This window comes from Leptonychotes weddellii, chromosome 2 (assembly GCF_054177405.1).
Source record: "Leptonychotes weddellii isolate Sample4059 chromosome 2, ASM5417740v2, whole genome shotgun sequence".
Lineage (NCBI taxonomy): Eukaryota > Metazoa > Chordata > Mammalia > Carnivora > Phocidae > Leptonychotes > Leptonychotes weddellii.
In genome coordinates, this window is record NC_138370.1 from 48,356,128 (window position 1) to 48,371,398 (window position 15,271).

Below are 15,271 nucleotides of genomic sequence, written 5' to 3' on the forward strand. Positions count from 1 at the left end.
ACTTGGCTCAGGTCATGATCTCAGGGTCCTCAGATTAAGCTCCATAACAGGCCCCCTGCTCAGTGGGGAGTCTGTTTCTCCCTCTCCCTATGCCCCTCCCCCTGATCAAGCACTCTCTCTCAAATAAATAAACAAAATCTTTTCTTTTTTAATAAATAAAATCTTAAAAAGAAAAAAAAAGTCACACACTCAACCAACTGTGCTACCCAGGCATCCCTAATAATGTTATTCTAACTCAGAATATACCAACTGATAACTTTAGAATGGCTATTAAATATTAGTCAAATGAATTTTCTTGATATATTTTAGGTTAGAGTATGTACTTTCTATACAAATAAAATAGCTTCCTGAGTTTAAGTAATACACCAGCTCATGATTGTAAAATGAGGCAAACTGTTGCTGTACCAAAATTAGAAAGCTGTCAAATGTACTTTAGAATAATATGACAAACCATTACTTAATCTGGGATGCACTAAAACCTGAAAAAAATTAATACTAGACAAAATTCATAGTATAGCTAAAAACTTTTTAATTTTATTCAGAAGCTTATTTATGTCCAAAAGTCTTTATGCAACCCCCCAAAAAATTGCCTAAGTTTTCCACAAATTATTGTTATTTTAACAAGTTTATTTTAAACTCTCATTCAATATATATTCAGCATCTGCCAACAATTTCTCCTCCAAGAAGGTAATTCCATGGGACTTAGATGATACTAACATTCAACACTCTCCTGCATTCTTTTCAGTTATTTCCTTCTCTTAAGATACAATATTCAGGCCTCTCCAGTGCAAACACTTGACCTGGTCCAAGTTAGATTTAAAACTTATCCCTTCCACATAAGAACCATACCCACCTCAATTTTCACAATTTCAGTCACTGTTTGCCAGTTATATTTTCTATTTCTGTAACTTCTCTATCACCTCTCAAAATTTTTCTCATTTTTTTTCAACTGATGCCACAAGACACGTAAGGCCACGTTTTCTCTCATAGGTCAAACAAAATCTAACACTAAACTTGATACATCTTTAATATCGAAATAATTTTGAACTCAAATCATTCATGGCACTAAGAGAATAAAGGCGGCATAAATTCTTCATCATAAATATTAACTGAAAACTATAAAAATATAACCATGCCAACTGCCAGAATTATAACATTTATAGTATAAATATTTCAGAATTTCTCTAATAATCTGATTACATGATATTTGGTACCTAAAAATCATTTAAAGCTTATTAAAAATAAATGAATAAGGCTACTGGTTTCAGCTTATACAGTACTAAGTAGGAATGAGCACTGTTTCCACCTTTACAAGAAGGAAAAAGCTAGAGATACACAAATTAGTAATTTTCATTTAACCAATCAGGGAACTGAGGTCACAGGGAAAATAATAAGGAATCCAAACTGTACAGACATGGTCAGTGATTTCCAATTATTAAGTCTGTTTGCATAAGAAGAATTAACCTGAGAATGAGCCCTTCTTCAGAGCCGCTCTAGAGAAGAAACCTAAGCTGGAGGCATTCCTTGCCCAAAACTCCATGACTGGCAAGTACAATAATGTGCCCTCCTACAAGTATATCAACAGCCACATGAACACCCTCCACCAAGGGCCACAGGCCAACCTGCCAATACTACCTGGCCTTACTCCATGCCATCTATCACCAAGAACTGTCACTAAGATTGTCACCAAGAACATCTGCGAGACCTGCATGATCCAGAAAGGCTGGAACTGCCTCAGCATGGAGCTAGTCCTTCCTGAGGGACTGCCAGCTATCCAAGCACATCTCTTTCCCATTTCAGGAGGTACGAATCTACCATATTAACCCCTACGTGGTCAAGGAGTTGGTCCAGAGTCTCATGGTGCCAACGTTTGCCATTAGGATCTTTGGCCCCATTTGGAAGCAGGAAAACATTGCTCTTACCTTCAAGGAACTTTTGGGCGCTGAGGGCCACAGGGGGCTACTTCGATGTATTTGTTATCATCCTAGATGTGATGCAGAACCACCTCCTACAGATGCTGTGCCTGGTGGCCACGTCAAAGCCTGCCTCCATCAACTCAGAGGACATCCGCAATAAGAAAGGCAAAGTGTCAAAATGTATCTCAGAAGTACTGGAGAACAATGTGCTCCTGGACCAGTGTGTGGGGAACCCCAAGGGAGACGGTGAGGCCACCAAAGGGTACCGGGACGACCCCACAGTGTCCCGTGGGTCCACCATTGCCACCTTCACAGCGTAGAGAACAAAGAGGTAGGATGGGTGCCCTTCTTCCCACTCTGTGGCAGAGCCCCGAAACATCGCAAGGCTGAGGTGCGGCTGTAGTTCCGCAAGGTAGCCCCAACAGCTTCTAGCAGCAACGCAAGCCCAAGGAGCGGGTGATGTGCGTGCAGCCCAATGAGGCCACGCCCACAAAACGACGGCCAAAAAGCCCAGCATGTCCTCCAATCCCGAGGAGTAGGCACTGGACCTGGCTTATGGTAGCTGATTCAGGCATGGGAACCTCCCAGATGCATGTGAGCCCACATCTAGGCCACTTCTGTGGGACGTAGATGCACGTTATGTTCAGTGACTTGCTCTGGGAAGCGTGCCGGGTCTTCACGCCACTGCTGCACAGGATCGTGCAAGAAGCCCCCGCCCATTACCTACCTTTACGGCAGTCGCGGCCCTGCAAAGGCAGGCGGATGAGCCGAGGAGAACAGTGGGCTTCCAGTAACCAGACACCTCCAAGTAAGTTAACTCTCACTGGTTCCCCTACCCCCTTCCTTGGCCCTGTCTATGTCCTTCCCACCTTCTCACCTCCCCACTCCACTTTGAGAGGACTTCAGGACCATAGTCCTCAGCCTCCCATTCCTGGCCCGTTGCAAACCCTGCCCGCCCCTTGCAGCTACTGCCTGAGTACAGTTACATTCCTCGACCACTGAACACTAATACTTGCACCATGAGTGTACCCTGTTAGCTCAGCCCCTGCCTGAGCCAGTTTTTATACACGGAACTGAGCCCCAATGGAAGGAAAGAGAAGAGTAGCCCTTCCATCCGTCCCAGGCTTCTCAGTCTAGAACAGGATGATAAAGGCGACGGGGCGGGGGGAGGGGGGGGCGGTAGTGGGTGGGCCTCAGTGGGGCAGTGGCCAGCTCACAACCCTGTTGGCTGTGAGTAAGCTCCGCAGAAGTCACGGGAAGAAGTGAGAGCATGCACATGGAGGTGCTTATCAAAGGCTGTGAGAGGGCGCCGTCAACCACTGCAGCCACGGTGACATTCCACATTCCTGGTCACTAGCTGGAAGAGATCTTCCTGCCACCCAGCAATCCCTATATCTTGGGCCGCCTGGATATCTCTCTGCACCACCAGCTGCCTCCCACCACTCCAGCTCTCCACTCTGTGGCCACCCCCACCCTACTACATACACTGGTGGCCCCCTTGCCACTGGAAAAGCAGAAGCAGTAGCTGGGATGCCCTACCTTAATCCATTGCCATTAAATCCACAAACAGAAAAAAAAAAAGCAAAACCAGTTTTTTTTCTTAAAAGAAACATAGTTTCAAACAAGACTTACCTGAGGGCAAGATGTAACTTTTTAGATGGGAATCTGTGTAGGTTTGGAACCAGAGCTTCCCAAGTGTAATCAGAAACTTGCCTTTGTATTCAGAGGGCAGGGACAGACCTAGGAAACAGGCAGGCCATTCCTGGTTGGTAGATGGCAGTTTTCATAAGCAAAGGGAAGTTACATAGGAGTCTTGCCTTGAGTGGAGTAAATGGATCCTTGCACCTGCTCCACCACATCTTAAAAGTTTATACAGAGGCCTTAACTAGATCCAGTCATGTATATCATGCAGGTGTTCTCCACACCACATCACTGTCTCAAGGCTGTGTCCTCTGGAGCAGCCTCTGGAAGTGGGAAAGCAAGCAGAACTCACATTCCAAAGACAGGGGAGGAAGTGAGGAGCCTTGCAGTTACTGTATCCAGCTCATGGGTCAACGGGGGGGAGGGGGGTGTCACATTTTTTTCAATGACCTTCCCCAACAATCTGCAGGAAAAAAACAGGACCTGAGCATTTGTTTACCTGGGACATATGACACCAGATACCATTTTCAACCATAAAAAGTTTTGGATAGAAATTTTTAACAAATTGCTAAAGATTAATGTGTAGTAGCATAAGGGTGCAAAACCCCTAAGGGCATGCAGATACAGGGGATAAACACCCTCTTGCTTTTTCTCCAGGACCCCTACCACTCACTCATGGGGAAGATGTAGAGAATCCTGAGAAAACTCCCTGTGGTGCTGGGCTTGGAGAGCAGGACAGAAGGCCCTGCAGAAATTTCACGTAGAACAACTTTATAGAACACAAACCTTAATCCATAGGGAGTAAGACAAAACAAAATACACAAAACTGTAGACATGCAGTATTCATGGAAAACCTATTGCAGCTAGGAGAGACAAACAAAGAAAAAAAGAATATATCTGTTGCTGGAGTGGTGGAGGGTGGGACGGATGGGGTGGCTGGGTGATAGACATTGGGGAGGGTATGCGCTATGGTAAGCGCTGTGAATTGTGTAAGACTGCTGAATCACAGACCTATACCTCTGAAACAAATAATACGTTGTATGTTAAAAAAAAAAAGAAGAAGATAGTAGGAAGGGAAAAATGAAGGGGCGGGGAGTCGGGGGAGATGAACCATGAGAGACTATGGACTCTGAGAAACAAACTGAGGGTTCTAGAGGGGAGAGGGTGGGGGATGGGTTAGCATGGTGATGGGTATTAAAGAGGGCACGTATTGAATGGAGCACTGGGTGTTATATGCAAACAACGAATCATGGAACACTACAGCAAAAACTAATGATGTAATGTATGGTGATTAACATAACATAATAAAATTAAATTTAAAAAAAGAATATATTTGTTCCTGGGGAAGAGCAGGAATATTAGGCCCAGCCTTGCATTAGTTTGGAGTACGGGCAAGGATACCTGGGGGGAGGGATGCTCCTAGACTTTTACCCATTTTCACAGTACCTACCCATGACTGAGGTTTTGCATGTGAGAGGGTTTTAGAAAACAACATGCTTATATGTCCTCACAGCCACACTAGTAAGAATAAAGTAAAAATAAGATGAAAACAGATGGAATTGCTGCAAGAGATAGCTCCTTTTGCAGAGAGACACAAAGGGAAGACCTAAGTCTAGAGGGGAGACCCAAAGTGATGCAGAGAGCATTTATTGAGATGAACCCTTATGTATCGTTCCACATCATGAACACAACATATCATTAGAGAAATGCAAGGTATCACTGTGGGGCATGGAGGGTGAGCACAGAAACAAATATTTAAAACTCAGCCAATTCCTGGCTAGATTAACACAAATTTCCACATTAAAGACATAGCTGAAAAAAAAATGAGCTCATCTCTAAGTAAAAAAGTATTTATCTCAGTATTTACCATTTTGCAGAACATGTTGAATTTCAACAAGAACAACATTACAAGGCATATAAAAGGTAAAAATAAAATGTAAACAAGAATCAATTATGACACAGATGTTTAAACACTTAGGAAATTTAAAATAACCATGATTAATGTGTTAAAGGCTCCAATTTCAAAGGTAAGCACATGCACGAGGAAATAGTTAATTTCATCATACGGAAGGAAACTATATGAAAGAAGCATATGGAAATGCTAGAAATAAACAGTGATGTGGAAATGAAGACTATTTCTGGTGGGTTCGTCAGAAGACTTGATGCAGGTGAGAAAACAAACAATACAATTGAAGATGCATGACTGGAAAATATCCAAAATGAAATGCAAAGAAAAATAAGTCAATAAAACAGAACAAATTATCTAGAGTTCCAGGACAGTTATCAAACTAACTTGGTTCTGATCAGAATCCCAGAAAGAGAAGTGAGAAAAGAGGGGGAAGAAGATGTTTTCTGAGGAAATAATGGTCAGATTTTTTCCAAAATTAAGACCACAAACTACTGATCTAAGAAGACTGAAGACACAGAAATGGGGCAGGGGGAAGCACCATTGAGGCATAAAATATTCACCCCAGAATTCTGTGTCCAGTAAAAATATCTTTCAAAATGAAGGAGGGGAAGAAACAATAGGAATTCTCTGTCAGCAGACTAGCTCTAAAATAAAAGCTAAAAAAAGACTCCTCAGAAAAATATGATAAGTTACATATTTGTAACATTTAATGAACTCTTAAAATCTTAAAAAAATCCCCAAAATTAGTGGTCAAAGATAGAACATAATCTTCAATAAATAAAATATAGGTGACAAGCATACGAAAAAATGTCCAACATCAATCATTAAGGAAATAAGAGTTAAAAGCACAAAATACTACCATGTATCTATTAGAATAGCTGAAATAAAGATAAAAACAATGCAAACAGGGAAAAAAATCCGAGAATACCAAATATCACAGAGGATGCAGGGTAACTAGAACTCTTCATTCACTGCTGCTTAGAATGCAAAATGTTATGGTCACTTTGAAAAACAGTTGAGCAGTTTTTTAAAAAGTTGAGAAGTCATTTACCATTTGAACCAATTATATCACTTCTAGATATTTACCCAAGCAAACTGAATACTTATGTTCAAACAAAAGCCTGTATATTGAAGTTTATAGAAGATTTATTCAAAATTGCCAGAAACTGGGAACAACTCATTTGCCCTTCAGCAGGGGAACAGTCTTTGTCTATTCATACAATATAATACTGCACAGGAATGAAAAAAAAGTGAAGTATTGTGGGGCGCCTGGGTGGCTCAGATGGTTAAGCGTCTGCCTTCAGCTCAGGTCGTGGTCCCAGGGTCCTGGGATGGAGCCCCCACATCAGGCTCCCTGCTCTCAGCCTGCTTCTCCCTCTCCCTCTGCCGGCCGCTCCCCCTGCTTGTACTCTCTCTCTGTCAAATTAAAAAAAAAAAAAAAGTGAACTATTGTTTCATGCATCAACATGGATGAATTTTAAAAGCATTTTCAAAGATCCAAAAGCCTGTATATTGTATGATTCCATCTATATGTGATTATGGAAAACAAAATCATTGGGACAAAATACCTATCAGGTGACTATGTGACTAAAAAGGGGTTGCCCAATGGAATATTTAGGGCAATGAAAGTATACAATGATACAAATAGCATATGTATTTGCTAAAACCCATAGGATTTTATACCTCAAAGAGCAAACTTTAAAAACAAGCAAACAGCAATAATAACAGTAAAGACATCAACCAGGATATTAGGAAAACCCAAGATGAAATGCAGTCCCGTACAAACTAATTTAAATGTATTATAATTAATTGTTAGACCTCACTTAAAGACATGAAGAAGAAAGGAGCAGAACTAGGTAACTTTGGAAAACAGGTTTTGATTGGATTATTGTATGATACTAAATGATGATGGATACATGCCATTATGTATTTGTCCAGACCACAGAATGTACGGCACCAAGAGTGAACCCTAAGTCAAACTATAGACTTTGAATGATTATGTGTCAATGTAGGTTCACCAGTTGTAATGAATGTATCACTCTGGTGGGGGATGTTGATAATGAGGGAAATTATGCATGTGTGGGGCAGAAGATATATGAGAAATTGTTATAGCTTCTCAATTTTACTGTGAGCCTAAAATTGCTCTAAAAACACAAAGTTTTTAAAAACATAAAAAAGATAAATGTAAAAGCTTAGTGAATGCTTTAAACATTTCTAAGTAATATACAGATTATCCTTAAAAATCTTAAGTGACTATTTTACAAGCTTTTCTTACAATCAAGTGGTTATATTTGTTTGTGTTTCCTGAAAAAAATTACAGGAGACTCAGTAAGAGGGCCATTCTTATATGTGATCCCTTGAGTCTCATCTTTAATACTATGAGGTCCTGAATTTTTTACAACCTATCCCTGACATTCTCTCCCCAGTTACTTTTAGACTCCTGGTCATGAGAAACATACGTGTTCCATGTTCCCCCCAACATGACTCGATATTATCACTGACACTTATCTTTTATCTTCCCAAGATAAAACAAATGGGGATTTTCCTTTCATGATCATGAAGGCATAGAGTCACTTGAGAAAATATTTGAAGCAGTCTGACCATCCATATGGATCATCATCAGTGTAGTCCATTGTTATTTTGTAATTTTTTTAAAGATTTTATTTATTTGAGAGAGAGAGAGAAATATTGAGAGAGAGCACGGGCAGGGGGGGCCGGGAGAGGGAGAAGTAGGCTCCCCGCTGAGCAAGAAGCCCTACGCAGGGCTGGATCCCAAGACCTCCGGGGATCATGGCCTGAGCCTAAGGCAGATGCTTACTGACAGAGCCACCCAGGTGCCCCTATTTTGGAATATTTTTTTACTTTCTGCAAGCTGGTACTCTTTTCCTGAATCTGACAAGCAAAAGGCAAGTTAATGCTCTGGAATGTGTTCCCAAGCAAAAGGCAAGTTAATTATTCTGGAGTGAACACAGATTTAATGCATCATGATGTCATTTTTGTGTGCATTAATAGCTCAACTTCACATTAGAATTTATCACACACCATAGACTATTTTGTATTCAACAGTGCACAAAAACTGATTCACCCACAGGCTTGATTTCTCTCTTTAAAATAGTAGTCCAAAAAGGGAAACTATGGTCCTCAGATACAGAATACATGTGTCAAATGCTAAGAAGAAAATGAACAAGACATTCGCTCTTTGTAGCTAACCATAATCTAAACTATATCAGTAATATTTATCTTGGAGCAAACATTTTTTTTTTCCAACTGCTAATATGAGTCTTACAAAATAACCATTCTGTTGTACAGGTTTAGAAACTGTGTCCTTCCAAAAATTAAACCCATTCATCTTTTTACTATACAATAAATAACCATCTGCTCTTTCTAAAACACTGTCATTGGCATAGCCTAGACAAGGTTAAGGTAAATTGAAAATTATCTCCGAAATAATAAGGATTGTATTGTAGATTTACAAAGGATATAAAAAGATAATATAAAAACTCAATAATAAATACATTTAAAAGATTCATCTTTATTTGAATATTTTACACTTGAATCTATAGGAAGTATAACTTACCAGTCTAGAAGTGGGCAAGTGGGCAATACTGGTTTTCAAAAATGAAGTGGTGATTCCTGTCCTAGGTCTTCAAGAACAAGAATGAATTGACAGAAATTATGGAGATAGGGGTGCACAGTGTGAAAGTTCTAAACAGTGGGAACAGCTACCTATAAAAGAAATTATATAATGTATGCCATTTGCTATGTGTTAGGTATATAATAAAGTGATGGAATAGAATTTCTGATGAGAATTGGGTTGGGTGTCAGAACATGAAAAATAAAAATTAGGAATATCAAGTAACTATAACAACTCAGGTTTAATTCCATGCCCCATTGCTACAAGATCAGTGAGCTTAGAAAAATCACTTAACCTTAACACTTCAGATTTTCCATATGTTAAATGTGATGATAAAATAAGTTCTGTTACCATTGCTGGCATACAGTGCTATGGGTATATATCATTACTATCATGGTATTGAAAGTCAGTTTTAAGCTAAAAGAAAACGTGATTCAATGAAGGGATATGTAGGAAATCATATTATTTCAAATGGCTTCTAGCTCACAATTAGCTTCCAAATTACTAACAACAGACTTTTTAAAGTACGTACATACAGCAAAAGGAAATACAATGGATGGATGTTAATGTGATATTATTCATAGTGATTAGTTATCAATGAAATAGCACCTCTTAATCTCAACATATTGTCTACTGAATTTTTCAGTTTGGCATGAGAGTCTAAATATTGTATCTGAGGGAAATAGTTTTCTTTGTTCAAATGAACAGATGCATGAATTTAAAAAGCTAATGTTAAATGCTGTGCAAATGATAAAGGCTCAGTATGTATTTGTTGAACAGATAAATGGGCTCCTGGGAAACTGGGAAGACTATATCAACTTTTTTTAGAAATAGTCATACAAAGAATGATGAGTTGAAGATTCAAAAACACAAATTTTCATCTTCATCTTTCTCTTTCTCTTATTTGCTCTCTTACCTTCCTTTCCTGAGAAATTCAGCCATAATATTATTAGGTGCAGCAAAGCAAGAAAGGTAGGCACTGTGGAGTTTGGGGAAGGAGGTGGATGGAAGCTCAAAGTGCAACGTCGGAGTCTAGATGAGCAAAGGCAAGTTCCCAGGAGAGCTGCAAAGGTTAGCTAGGCTTGGGGAGTTACAACAAAAGCAAGGGAGAAAAGAGCATGTATACGCAGAGGAGTAGGCCGGCATGGGATGTCAGAATCTGATCAGTGGAGGTCATGACATTTAGAATGAGTGCCAAAAAAGGGTAGGCAGAGCAACTATGAAACAGGCTGAATCAGTAAGGGATACTCAATAAGAGAGTAAGTAGAGTGAGAAGGGCATTCACATAGCAGGCAAACAGAGCCAACTGCAATGAGGAAAGTAACTGTCAATGCGAGCTACCAGTGCTTAATCATGGTGAGGGGGTCATGCATGCATGGGGCATCTTTGTATGGGGTGTCAGACACCAAATCTCAAAGGGAGGCACTCTGTTGTGGGATGACAGAACTCAAGTGGGGTGAGGAGGACATCCTGACATGGAGAGCTGAAACCCACATGCAGTGAGGAAAACTGCATTTGGGAGAAGAAACTCAAAAAGAGAAAAACTAGAATGAACCTTGTAATTTGAATCTAAATGAAGTATTTCAGTGTCAAGTCATGGCTTTTAACATATAAAGATAGATGTAGAAATAAATATAGATATTAACATGAATGTGTATGTGTGTGCGTGGATCCATACATGTACAGCCTAATTATATCCCCTGAGATGGCTTGGGGCATGGAATAAAAATCAGCCCATCTAGTACCTGTACTTTGGTTTCTACTTAACATTTTTCCCCCAAAACAAAAACAAAACAGAGCTACTTGGAGAAATTGCTGATTCATGGGCTGGGGCTAAGAAAACGTAAAAGAACATAGAATATCTTCTGCCAGAAAGAATGGCAATGCTTAATAAAAAAAGGAGAATATTACAAAAGGGCACAAAATAATAGAATTTCCCTTCCCAAATCTGGAGCAGTTCGATCATCAGAATAAATTAAGATAGTAATAAAAATAGCCCCTTAAATAAATTAGGAAATCACAACCACATATAGATACAAATAAATTGTTGAATAAATTGAAATTTTAATGAAGTATGAAGAATTACATAATTACAATGCTTCTCCCAGAAAAATGTTTATTGATTGTGATGGGGAAGCATACTGTATAGTGGAGAAGCTTGGCAGGCAGTAAGTACCTTCATAATGTTAGCAACATGAAGTTCATGAGTAACAGGGCAAATTGACATACTATCCCAACCCACAAGGTGAAATGAGGATACAGCAACATTTGGAATCCTGTTCCTCTGATATTCGTTGTATCTAGTCCTGATGAAACATCAGACAAATGTGATTTGAGGGACATTTTACAAAATAGCCTCTAATCTTCAAAATATCGAGGTCATAAAAATCAAGTTAAAGCCTGAGGAACTCACCCAGACTGAATAAAACTGAAGAGGCAAGCCAACAATGTGCACTGGAACCTTTTGCTCTAAAGGCATTCCTGAAACATGAGTTCATTGTAGGATCAGATGGTATTTATATTAATTAGCTGATTTGACAGTATATCTTAGTTATATAGGAAAATGTCCGTGGTTCTAAGAAATACAAACTGAAGTAAGGAGAAAGATAAGACATCGGATCAGCAAATACTTTGAAGTGGTTTAAAAGAAACTTATTTTTACTGTTCTTCCAATTTTTCTGTAAGATTGAGATTGTTTAAAATAAGATGGAGAGCGGGCGCCTGGGTGGCTCAGTCGTTAAGCGTCTGCCTTGGGCTCAGGTCATGATCCCAGGGTCCTGGGATCGAGTCCCACGTCGGGCTCCCTGCTCTGCGGGAAGCCTGCTTCTCCCTCTCCCACTCCCCCTGCTTGTGTTCCTGCTCTCGCTATGTCTCTCTCTGTCAAAAAAATAAATAAAATCTTTAAAAAAAAAAAAATAAGATGGACAGCAAAGAAGTTTACTTCTTAAGTAAAACTGCTATTTCTACAACTGAATTTGTGGAAATTCACATCGAAGTATAAATACAAAAGTACAAGTTCATTTATACATACTTTTAAAAATCTCTATCTTGATAAGGTCAGGCCAACCAACATAAAATGGTTGAGTAGTCATTAAATGATGGTGCCTTTTCTTTGCTCTGATTTTCCTAAATGGACATATTCGAGTCATTTTTTTTATTTAAAGTATTTCATTTATAACTGGTTTTTTTTTTTTGTAAAAGTAAATTACATGCATATCTTTCCTCATTCAATTTCCCAGAGGCAACAGCTTTCTAATAGAGCACCTATGTAAATAAACAAAAACACACATACAAATATATGTGTGCATGTATATGCACATGTATCTCATACATGCATTCATAACACAAATATATGTATAATATATAATAAAAATAAATATATACATATATGTATGTATGTGTGCATGTATTTTTTATGCATGCACACATATATATATTTTCCCAAAAAGGATTATATAACATTTTTCTGAAACTTGCTATTTTTACTTGTCAGGTAACCACACACATATTTCCCACACTGTTTTCTCCCAGATGTTTAATACTTTGTTATACATATGTAATCAGTACAGTTGAAATTATTATTGGGTTTGTTACAAATTTTAATGTAACAGCAATATCTTAGTGTGTGTGTATGTATGTGTGTGTGTATATATATATATATGTCTATACATATAAAGTTATTGCCAAAATGATATTCAAGAAGTTTGTACTAATAAAATTCATGCCATGGGACGCCTGGGTGGCTCAGTCGGTTAAGCATCTGCCTTCGGCTCAGGTCATGATCCCAGTGCTCTGGGATCGAGTCCAGCATCAGGCTCCTAGCCTGCTTCTCCCTCTCCCTCTGCTGCTCCCCCTGCTTGTACCCTTGCTCACTCTCTCTCGCCCACTCTCTCTCTCTCTAACAAATAAATAAAATCTTTAAAAAAAAAAATTCATGCCAACAGTCTGAGAGAAAGTTGGCATGAATCACATCCTCACTATTACTGGCTATTATTAATATTTTAAGTATTTGCCAAACTAATATTTAAGAAATATTATCCATTATAGTAGTTTTCATTACTTATGATAACCCTGGACCTCAGAAACTTTCATTTTTCAATAGTTTTGGCATTATTTAGGGATCATTTTAACTATTGGTTCTGAGAGATTGAAAATAAATGCTTATTTAGCTATTTAGCATAAGCCTGGCATATTTTTTTTAAAGATTTTATTTATTTATTTGACAGAGAGAGACACAGCGAGAGAGGGAACACAAGCAGAGGGAGTGGGAGAGAGAGAGGCAGGCTTCCCGCCCAGCAGGGAGCCCGATGCGGGGCTCGATCCCAGGACCCTGGGATCATGACCTGAGCCGAAGGCGGATGCTTAACCACTGAGCCACCCAGGCGCCCCAGCCTGACATATTTTTTAAGGGCACATTCGTACATCACCTTTCTCAGATGTCATGGCCATTGAAAAATGTTATTATCAACCAAATTGAAATATTAATGAAAGCAGATCAGTGTATTGTCTCCTTGTAAAAACAATCAACCACCCTTGACATGTGCATGGAACTCTTTCTTTCAGTCAGTCAACAGTCAACACATACCCACTGAGAGCATAATGGAGGTCGGACACTAGTCTGGACACGGGGGTTTGGCAGTTAACAAAACAGACAAAATTCAACAGTTACAGAGATTATATTCTACTGAAGAAACTATACATTAATTGTCTCAAAATGTAGCAACAACACATTATAAAGATTATAAATAAAATTTTCATAAAAGGGAAACATTACAGAATTTTGAATCTTTAAGTCTGTAAACATTGAAATTCTCTGTTGGAGGGTGCTTAGATGAACACTGCTCAATGAAGACATTGTCAATTTGATTCTGATATTTTCATGGACAATAGTTTCTTAAATTTTGATACCATCATTTACTTTACAGCCTAGTATTGCCTTGTTGGAAGCCACTATTTCATTTTCTTTTTCATTGTATAAACTTCTAACCAGATCTATTATGTGCTGACTTTGATTTTGCAATTCTAGGCAGAAAGTCAAAAAAGTTGCACTTCCAGGTGCTAGGAAGACGTCCCTGTTTCCTCCATGTATCAGGTTTGGAAATACGTTAATTACTATATTATATTAAATAGTAATATGTATTAATTTAATACCAAAAGTAATTTTTCTGAATTTTTTAAATAAAATTTTTTCCTGATGCTGATTATACAATTTTTTGCAATCAAATATTTCCATTTTAGTGTATTCTCATTTTATAGTTTACAGTTTTTCTCTACAAACTAGTTTTTTAAAGATGGCATGAAGTAAATAAATAAAATGCCCCTGAGTTTAATAATTTTCTATTTCTTGCTAACTAGAAAAACTGTCAGTTAAACATTGTATTTCCACAATTGTAACTGCTATAAATAAAGTTTATTGTCCAACTGTAATTTTTTAGTAAATTCCATTTAATAACATTTGATCACACCAATATTTTTCCTTCCAACAATAGATTACAAAGGATTAAAGAAATTTTTATTTAGAAAGTGACTTAAAGTTTAGAGATATTTTCATATTTTTTTTAAAGATTTTATTTATTTGAGAGAGAGAGAGAGAGCACAAGCAGGTGGAGGGGCAGAGGGAGAGGGAGAAGCAGACTTCTCACTGAGCAGGGAGCCTGATGCCGGCCTCGATCCCAGGACCATAGGATCATGACCTGAGCCGAAGGCAGTTGCTTAACCAACTGAGCCACCCAGGCACCCTGAGATATTTTTATATTTTTAAGAAAACTTAGGAAATTTAAAATTTTATGAGAAGCATAATAGTCACAATAAATGAAGTTTGGGGATTTGAAGCTTGATTACTTAATTACATGGAGAAATTTGCCCATGTATAAAATTAATAGGATACATAAAATCAAATAATTTTCATATTACATATTTTTTAAATCCATAGTTAATTTTATGGTTAAAAAAAAGCACTGGAATTAAATACATTAAGCTCTAAAGGATAAATATCAAAGGATAATGGGGATGCAGATAATTTTAATATTCCTCTAAAGATGTTTTTGTACTTTTCAAATTCTTTAGTGTCACCAAAACTGATTGTAACTATTTCTTGAATATTTGTCCTGGGCCAGACCCTTTCCATGAATTTTAGAGATATTATATAATTTAAATTTAATCACATAACTA

The 15,271-nt window shown here is 38.3% G+C and overlaps 1 pseudogene; it reads left to right on the forward strand.

Annotated features, from left to right (window-relative positions):
* Window positions 1-2,930, forward strand: part of LOC102727585 (glucose-6-phosphate 1-dehydrogenase pseudogene) — a 5,171-nt pseudogene extending 2,241 nt beyond the window's left edge.
* The last annotated feature ends 12,341 nt before the right edge of the window (window positions 2,931-15,271 follow it).